Source organism: Adiantum capillus-veneris, chromosome 14 (genome assembly GCF_014529385.1).
Source record: "Adiantum capillus-veneris isolate H3 chromosome 14, ASM1452938v2, whole genome shotgun sequence".
NCBI lineage: Eukaryota > Viridiplantae > Streptophyta > Polypodiopsida > Polypodiales > Pteridaceae > Adiantum > Adiantum capillus-veneris.
In genome coordinates this window covers 132,084,998-132,094,214 of record NC_140944.1, presented here as the reverse complement: position 1 = coordinate 132,094,214, position 9,217 = coordinate 132,084,998, and the positions used below count along the sequence as shown (strand labels likewise).

At 40.3% G+C, this 9,217-nt stretch overlaps 1 pseudogene; it reads left to right on the top strand.

Moving 5' to 3' along the window:
* The first annotated feature begins 2,007 nt into the window (after positions 1-2,007).
* LOC147443150 (uncharacterized) lies at positions 2,008-6,967 on the top strand (annotated as a pseudogene).
* Positions 6,968-9,217: the final 2,250 nt, after the last annotated feature.

Here is a 9,217-nt window from a genome sequence, read left to right as displayed (position 1 = left end):
CCACCTACAACAATGTTGCAAATAAAATCATGGGAGATTACCTTACCACCCTTGCAACTAGATGAAACGCCTAGGGCGGTCAAAAACTATTGGTCAAAGTCTTCACCCATAACAACTTGAAACAATTGGTTTCAAAAGGTGACGGCATCGTCCCAAAAGGTATGATATATCCAAGGAAGTGGGGAGTGTTTGCTGACATCCATCATTCACTTGCTCCCCTCTTAACCTTCCTCCCTGACCTCTCAATCTCCCAATCTTAGGGAATGTATATATATAGCCCTATACTCAAGAAAACAAAAATACAAAAATAAAAGAGCAAGAGCCACCAAACAAAAATCTAGAACCTACAAAATCATAAAAACACATTATGCACAAAGACATTGTTGGGTATGCAAGCCCGGTAATGGTGTCTTAGCCTGTGGGCACAGTCACTTATAGCCTGCAATGTAGGTTCAGTGGCAAGTCAAGTGTTGCATGGCAAGTTTGGTTACATATATGTAAGGTTATTTACACAAAAGAACAATCAATCAAAGTGTGTGATTTTTGCTACTGAGTATCGAGTCTCTCCTCTCTCTCTCCCGTTTCTCTGATGCACATATTCTCCTAGCCATGGACTGCTCTCACTACCATCCACCATAGGCTATATGCTCAACAACTGGTATCAGAGCTGCCCGGTCTTGGCTTGAGTCGACATGGCACGGATACAACCGCTTACGCAGGCGAGAGAAGGCTGATCTACTTGCATCGATTGGGGTATACATTGCATCAAGAGGAACGCCTTGATCTGTTGGGGACTTTCCGACACTGCAAGCCTGCTTCATCTACCACCTACAACCCTCTACAGCTTGTAACGTCCCCTTCGTCGTCTGTATTCGCTGCCACAGACACAAAGAGCTCCTTTTGTGTTCATACTTTAATAAGTGGCTTTAAGTGGCCATACCTATTTTAAGCTTTTTGACCTTAAGAAAGGGCCTATTCACCCTCGATCATCCATGCTCATTCGTAGATCACCAAGTGCTTGTGAAGATAACCTATAGGTGCTCACCTTTCAACAAGCTTATCAAAACGCTCGTTTGGAGCAGTCCTCTACTACATTATATACTGAAGCAATATTGTAGAGGGTTGTTCCACTTTCACGAACATCTCAAAATGGAACTACAACTCACTGGTCTACCAAGGATGCTTGGACAAATTCTTATGACAAAACAACATGGATCAGATGGAAAGCCAGTGTTTCTTCGAGCACTCGGTATATTAGTAGCACAACATACAAAAACTATTTTTCATGTTAAGTATCATAGTTTTTTTCATCAAAGTTTGTCTTTTGTCAACAAAAGCGGTCAAATCCTTCTTTTAGTTTATCAATTGTCAGGTATTTCCATGTCCCAAAATTTTGTACGGATTATAGACACTGCCACATAAAAAAAAAGTGGTAAGACCACCCCTTTGCTGTTTGGTCGGGTTCTCGTATGTCTCACACTGATGGTTGTTTGAGGGAAGTGCACACACACCTATGTTATAGTCAAGGGGGGGGGACTTCTACTCATGGTTTCAAGTGATTGGACTCTGCCATGGTATGTCTTGAGTCCATTGTCAATAGTTTGGGCTTGAGGGGGGTTATTGGGTATGCAAGCCCAGTAATGGTGTCTTAGCCTGTGGACACAGTCCCTTATAGCATGCAATGTAGGTTCAGTGGCAAGTCAAGTGTTGCATGGAAAGTTTGGTTACATATATGTAAGGTTATTTACACAAAAGAACAATCAATCAAAGCGTGTGATTTTTGCTACTGAGTATCGAGTCTCTCCTCTCTCTCTCTCTCTCTCTCTCTCTCTCTCTCTCTCTCTCTCTCTCTCTCTCTCTCTCCCGTTTTTCTGTTGCACATATTCTCCTAGCCATGGACTGCTCTCGTTACCATCCACCATAGGATGTAGGCTCAACAGACACGACCTTTTGACATGATCCTTATAATATTTGCATAGTAACCATCATCTATATGTGTGTACAAATATGGCTAGTACATTAGAGTCATCCACTCCTACCTTGGGTGAGAGGTACCCTCTTTACTTTTCACAAGTGTTTCACATAGTCTACCCAGTGCTTGCATATGAATGCGATTTGGTAGATACCTTAGCGTGTGAGAATAATTTTGAGGAACTAGAATGGTTGATACGTCTCTTGACCACAACTGATCCCTACTTAGTAGAGAGAGTCTCTCCAATTGCCCAAGCTTACCCATTTGACCAAGATGATTATAGACATCTAGTGATGTTCTTAGTGAACATTTGTGCCTCTAATGATGAGGAAGAGTTACATGATTACACGGATGGTGCGTACGGTCTCACGAATGATGACTTTGTTTTTTTCGACAATGACGAGGATAGGGGTTTAGACCTAGGGCTACCCGCCCATCTATTCAATATCATGTTCCCTTGATTCTCTACGGGGGTGCAAATAATTATGTTAGGTTTTCTTATGTGTTTGATTGTGTTCAATAAAGGTTGGTGCCTCTTCCCACTGATGTGCCTCCTAGAGGTATTTCTTGTGTTTTCTAGTGTGTACAGGAACGCGTTGCCATTATTAGGATTTTGAACTTCATGGAATCTTTCTCTCGTTCACTCTTCGAATCGAGCGCGATCATTAACACAAACAAGTGTTTCTTGTCCATTAGCATTGCCTCTTATCTTATTTTTTTGCATCCATGTTTGTCTGCTTTAAATGTGATTGGTAGCACAATATTCAGCACATTTGCTTAGATCAAACATTAGATCCATATAATTTTCTATCATACACCATGTCTAGGTTTAAGAATCAAGCCGTCTGACTAAGCTAGTTTGATCAAGTAAGGCGTTAGAGATCTTCTCTTAATACCATGGGGAATGCATTCCTAATAATCAATGGTTACTTTAGGCTCTTCATCCGATTTAGGCAGCATTGTGTACAATGTACTAGGGCTTTCTAGTGGGCTTAGTCCCTATTAACCTTTAGCTTAAGTATTATAAAGAAAGTTTACTAGTGTGATGAGCGTGGGGAGGGTAACAATGTTATATGACCCCCCAGAGTTACAAAATTAACATGCTGAAAATGAACAAACAAAAAAATCAAAAGTGCCACAATGTAAAATCTTAAGCTTGAAGAGAAATCCTAGCTTGATTTGGTACTTCACTCACATGTATTGTCTATGGTACTAGAGCCCTAGAGGATTCCAATGTGGGCGCTTTTCCTTGAAAAGCAAAAATCCCAAGGCATACAAAATAAACACACACATGAAAATTGAATCAATGTGAAAAAACTTTGGGGGGTCAAACAAAGGGAATAATTCAGGAGATGATTTCATAAGCAATTCCTAGCTTAACTAGACGGTCTTCTAGGTATATCCTCTAGTCAGCCCTCAAACATGAAATACTTTGCCCTCGAACATGAAATACTTTGCTCTCATGATTAAACAACTTAGAGAAAATTGAGAAGCTTGTCCATGGTATTAATAGTTAACCTCTAGTGCTCTCGACTGTTAAATAAGCGACCCCATACTTGTTTATTTTTTGACCTTTATAATTGCTTATGCGTTTGATTATATTACAGTTTCATATTTACTGCTAACAAATTGTTTAATATTTTGTTACCAATCAATTTGTGTGCCTACAATTGTATATGCTTTTTAATTGTATATGAGAATGCAATTACTGTGCCAATTTTGGTTGATTTTGTAGAAATTGAAGAAGGCTAAGGACATTCAATCTCGGATGCTCTTCCACCTCCACGAACGGGCTTCATCTCAATAGCTTTCGAGGACGGAATCTACATCAAGAAGGGGGGACATGTTATCCCTCACAGACACCCTATCACCTTCAGCGGACGCCTTATTATTTATTTGATTAATTCATGGATCGGGCTTGTCGGTCCAATAGGTGTGTAGGTAATCATCGATGAGAGGCGCACCACTTATCTTATTTTTACAATAGTTTTGCAATGATCGGCCACTATGGGCGCCCATGTGTGAATGTGTCAAAATCTTATAAAAGGTCCATTTGACCTAAAAATCCTCATTCTTTGAGGTGTAATCTAAGAAGTGATCTTGCTCCATCTCTATCTTCTCCTCCTTCGTGTGCTAATGTGTGTATGTGTGTGTGTGTGTATGCTTGAGAGAGAGAGAGAGAGAGAGAGAGAGAGAGAGAGAGAGAGAGAGAGAGAGAGAGCGTGTGTGATCGAGCATTGCAGCGGCATCAGCGCAGTGGTGAGGCGGTTGAGCGCGGTGATGAGGCAGTGGCTCCTTCTTCTCTGCAGCACAGGATCCTTCACAACGGAAGCATTGAGCGGTGAGTGAAACACCCCTGTCCCTTTGAGCTTGCTAGGATCTTCTAGTTGTGTGCTTGCATCCATTCGTCACTCGCACACAGTGCACAGGTAAGTTCCCAGCCTTCGACACGTGCAGCAAAGCACACACTTTTGATGATGATAACACAACGATTACTGGGGTACTTGGGGTTCTTAGTACTTGAGGTATTGGGGGTGCTCAATACTTGGGGTGCTTGGTACAAGTATTGCTTGTGATCTATGTTTAACTAGAAGGCTTTTCTCTTACCCAAACTCAACTCCTTCATGCAGGTGCACACCTTGAGGACCTTGCACTCACACCAAGGTTGCTTTTTCTCACCTCACGTTGATTGGCATGTCAGAATGTGCAAGGTCCACTCTCATTGAGTGGAAAAGGGAAAAAGAAGGGGAACAAAGGGAAGTTGGACAAGCCCTTTGTTTTTGTGTTACCTTCCACTCTTCAAAAACACAACTTAGAGAGATCCGCATGCCGAAATGGTCTTGGGTTACGTGTAATCTCAAGCAAGAAAATAATTTTGTGGTTCTTTTATGGCTTAATGGCCCTTAAGACATAGCGATGAAGATGGATGCATGCCCGATGCATGATGGAACAAGGGTGGGAGTAGCTATTAAGTCCGAGGGGGTAGGGATACAAAACCTTTGATAGAAAATTTGAGAGAGATTCTTCATGTACTTTTTTTAGAGTGATGATATTGAACACTGCAAAAGAGCTCAGATACCAATGTAGTGTGCAACGAAAGTGGTGCATGGTGAATGCTCGAGATGAGTGCTCACTGCATACTCAAGGTTCCTTTTACTTCCTGAGAGAGTTCCTTTTACTTCATGAGGGAAATGTGCAGTAGACTAGAGAGAAGACATAATGATATTGTTGAGTGAAGGTTCTGTGAGTGGAGAGAAAAAGAATACTAACACCGAATGGGGTCCCAAACCTCCCTCCAAGGGTCCCCCCTCTCTATCTCTCGAAAGGTATTTACTTTAGATTGCACATATGCTAATACAATGGTCCTAAATGATGAGATGATGATGGGATCTTTCTACTGATGCTTGGATCTAAGAAGCTAAGGCTAAAAATGAAAAACACTAGGGTAACTATTGAGATCTGCAATTGATGATCACGAGACTATGGGCTAATCTTCTATTGACTATGTCAAGGGTGCTAATGATGACGTCAGAACAAGGCTCAAACCTGAAAACGTTGGCTAATCTGGGCTGAATCTGCAAATTGAAGAAACACTGGCTGATTTGTAGTCTTAGCCCTAGAAACTACTACCACCTAGGTTGATTTGGAAGTGCGGGTATAATCTTCTATCGTAGATTGATGTTGGGTAAAAACGCCATCTGCTGCTGCAGGTAGACAGAAACATCAAGGTGTTGTAGAGGGTATTGCTAGCAAAAACGCTAAAGGGTCAATATTCGTTGTCCATTGGAGATACCAATTGATGATGAGAATGGTGATTCCTAGGGTCACTTATATAGGTAATGATTGTTGGGTCTGGCAAGGCTTTTAAAACCCCACAAGCTCTACTTGTGCAGTTCACTTATTACTAAGTTTTAAAGCCCATTTAGGAGAGGTGCTTCATATGCTTAACTACCTAGGCCTGGTACTAATGCTTCTATTTGGGAGCACTCTCCAATGCCTATGCCTAGTAGACATTGACTGCTCTCATGTGCAATCAAAGTGCATGCAACTAATCTAAAGTGCTTGAACATGTAGGTCCTACATACAAGCTCACAAGGGAGCAATCCTAAATCCTAGAAATAAGAGTTAGCTTGTCCACATGCGCATAGGGTTAGATGTGCATGTGACAATATCTCCTTACATAGGTAAGACATTTCTTACAAATTAGAACCTGCATACAAAGAAGCTAGTCTATCCCATGCCTGTTTTGTTGCTTGTGCTAAGGAATATCTAGAGTAATAGAATGCTTAACCAAAAGTGTACTTTTTAACAAATAGGCCTATGCATCCTTGGCATCCGAACATGTCTACTCATCAGATGTAAAACAACCGTATCATCATAACTTCTACCACTTGTACCATCATTCACAGTACTTGTATCCGTCGAACCACACACAATGTTCCAAAGGCCCTTTGCAAAAAGGATACGTTGCATCATGTATGTTCAAAGTGCTATCCAGATTGTACCCACAAGATAGCATGCTAAAAAAATCATTATTGTCAAGCATGGCGGGTAACTCCACTTGATGTAAGATTTTTGTATAGAGAAAAACTACACAAACAGCATGTGATATATAGCTCAACCCACAATAGACTATAAAGTTCCTAGAATGCATTTTCATGTTGAACATGATGAAGAGCGTGTTGCCAAAAACTTGCATTATCAGAAACTTGCACAAAAGAATGAAATTGCCTATGCAATCTTACTAATAGTGGAAACATAGGCCAAAAGTCTTCCAAAGGTTATGTAACTCTACAACAAACACTCACCAAAAAACACCTTAATCTAAAAAATGAAATAGAAGTGTGCCTAGCAATGTTATCCGAGATACTAAAGCCTTTTTTGATAACAATTGTTGGAAATACAGATGTTGAAATGCACGAGAAGATGAAAGAGAAGCTCAAGTTCCACATAACACAAGAAGTAGCATTTCTAAGTGTGACAATACAAAGATAGGGGCTGCTCTAGACTGAAGGGCAAGGAAACTTTTTTGTCGAGGATCCTAAGTGTGTTCACATGCATCACTACCATATAACGGTCACAAGGTAGAAGATCTTCCAGGTAGCAAGCCCGACATGTTGAAATAAAGAAGCGAGGAAACACATTGTTAATAAGTTATATGTTCAACCTTGCACTTTAACATGACATGCATCATGGTTGAAGTACAAGCTAGATGAAACCTTTACATGAGGGAGAGAGGTGATCAATGTAAACAACTACCAAACTATAATGGTTGGTTCTCTTATGAAAAATTTGTTTGGATGTGTCATGGAAATAAAGTGAATGACTGAAAAGAATAATGGAAGATGTGCAATGTCAAGATGTGATCCACAAACCGCTGCGTAAATATTCTTAGTGTCAGCACCACAACGAACACATATCAAGGAAGCCAATCATCTAGAGTGAAGAAATTGACCAATTGTGAGAACCCCAATGATGCATCTCCACATAAACAATCATTTTTCTAAAGAAAACTTGTCATGCCATACTTTCATGACTTCGTTGCACCACCATGCAGTACGTTTATGCATATTCCATATTATATTACAGTGTTCCTCTATCCAAGAGGATGATTGCAAATTGCAATATACCTTTTTTTCAAATAAAGAGAGGATCCAGGAACCAACATAATGCCAATCACCAAGTCCATTTCTTGCACACACACACACACACGCGCGCGCTCGCGGAGCTCCTCCACTCCCCTTCATCGTCTCGCCAACGCTGCCTCCGGCATGGAAATCATTTCCTCGTGTTGACACTTGATCCTCTTGGCCCTTATAAATGTTAGGGAGCAGTTTTCACCGTAGCCATGCCCCTAGCTCCCAGTAATATGCATGCATGCCCCAAGTATAGGATATACCACATCCTTCTGCCCTCAAGATCTAGTGCAACGCCTTCAACTCGTTAGAGAGAGAGAGAGAGAGAGAGAGAGAGAGAGAGAGAGATAAGAAGAAGAAGAAGAAGAAGAAGAAGATAATTTTAACACCGTAGGAAAATATCCCAAGAGACCTTAAAGATCTATCCAACGAGAGAGAGAGAGAGAGAGAGAGAGAGAGAGAGAGAGAGAGAGAGAGAGAAGCTCGTTCAACCCCCCCCCCCACCCCCTCACACACACACACACACACACACACACACACACACAGAGAACTCTTCCACTCCCTTCATGGTCTCCCGGACGTTGCCTCCTGCATGGGAATCATTTCCCTTGTCTTGACACTTGGCCCTTATTAATGTGAGGAGACAATTCTCACGGTAAACATGGTCCTAGCTCCTAGTATTGTACATGTGTGCCCTAACTATATGGTATATCATAGCTAGCAACTCAATGGCAAGCAAGATTATCGCATTGCACTTACTTTCGGGGGGGGGGGGGAGATCCAAGCATCCCTCACATCAAAATATGGCAATTTAAATTGGCTTTAAGTGGTTCTCCCTTGACAATGTGTACGAGTACGACCGACTTTATTCAATGCAAAGAGGAACCGGAAGCTGCATAAAAAAACAAGGTGAAGACTCACGGTGGCCTACTAAGGAAATGTAATGCAAAAGTAGATGAGGTTGTGTTGCAGAGTTTACTTTTTCACAACAAATTTTCTGAAAGGTTGTAGACAGGGTATATTATAAATGGAGTAATAGATGTATGGCAAAAGGTGACTAATAGGTCAAATTGTTTTAGTGGTAAACATGGAGAAGTTACTTGCCAACCAAATTTGACTCAGCTTGAAACTTTAGTTTGTTGCTTTTTAAAATAAATGTTGTAGTGAACTATGTGATTATTTTAATATAGGTTGGAATTTTAATATCAACATTTTAAATGACATCAAAGTATGTCATTGATCATTGGATTATGAAAACATTCCTAACGGAATGATGGGCCTAAGTAGTTTTGGGGGAAAACTTAAGTTAATAATAATAATATTTCATGAAAACATTCCTACAAGAATGATGGGCCTAAGTAGTTTTGTGTGAAAACTTAAGTTAATAATAATAATATTTCATGAAGATGATACTAACTAAACATTCTTTTCATTATCTTTTGGGAATGTCTAAACCTAATCCCTCTTAATGATGCATGTTACACTAAAGTAACAAGGTAACATTTGCATATTAAAAACCAAAAGTTACCAAAAAAAATTGTGAAGAAATTCTTTTATTCAAGGATAATTTATAATTTTTTATCACTTTTTACAACTTACAATTCTTTCA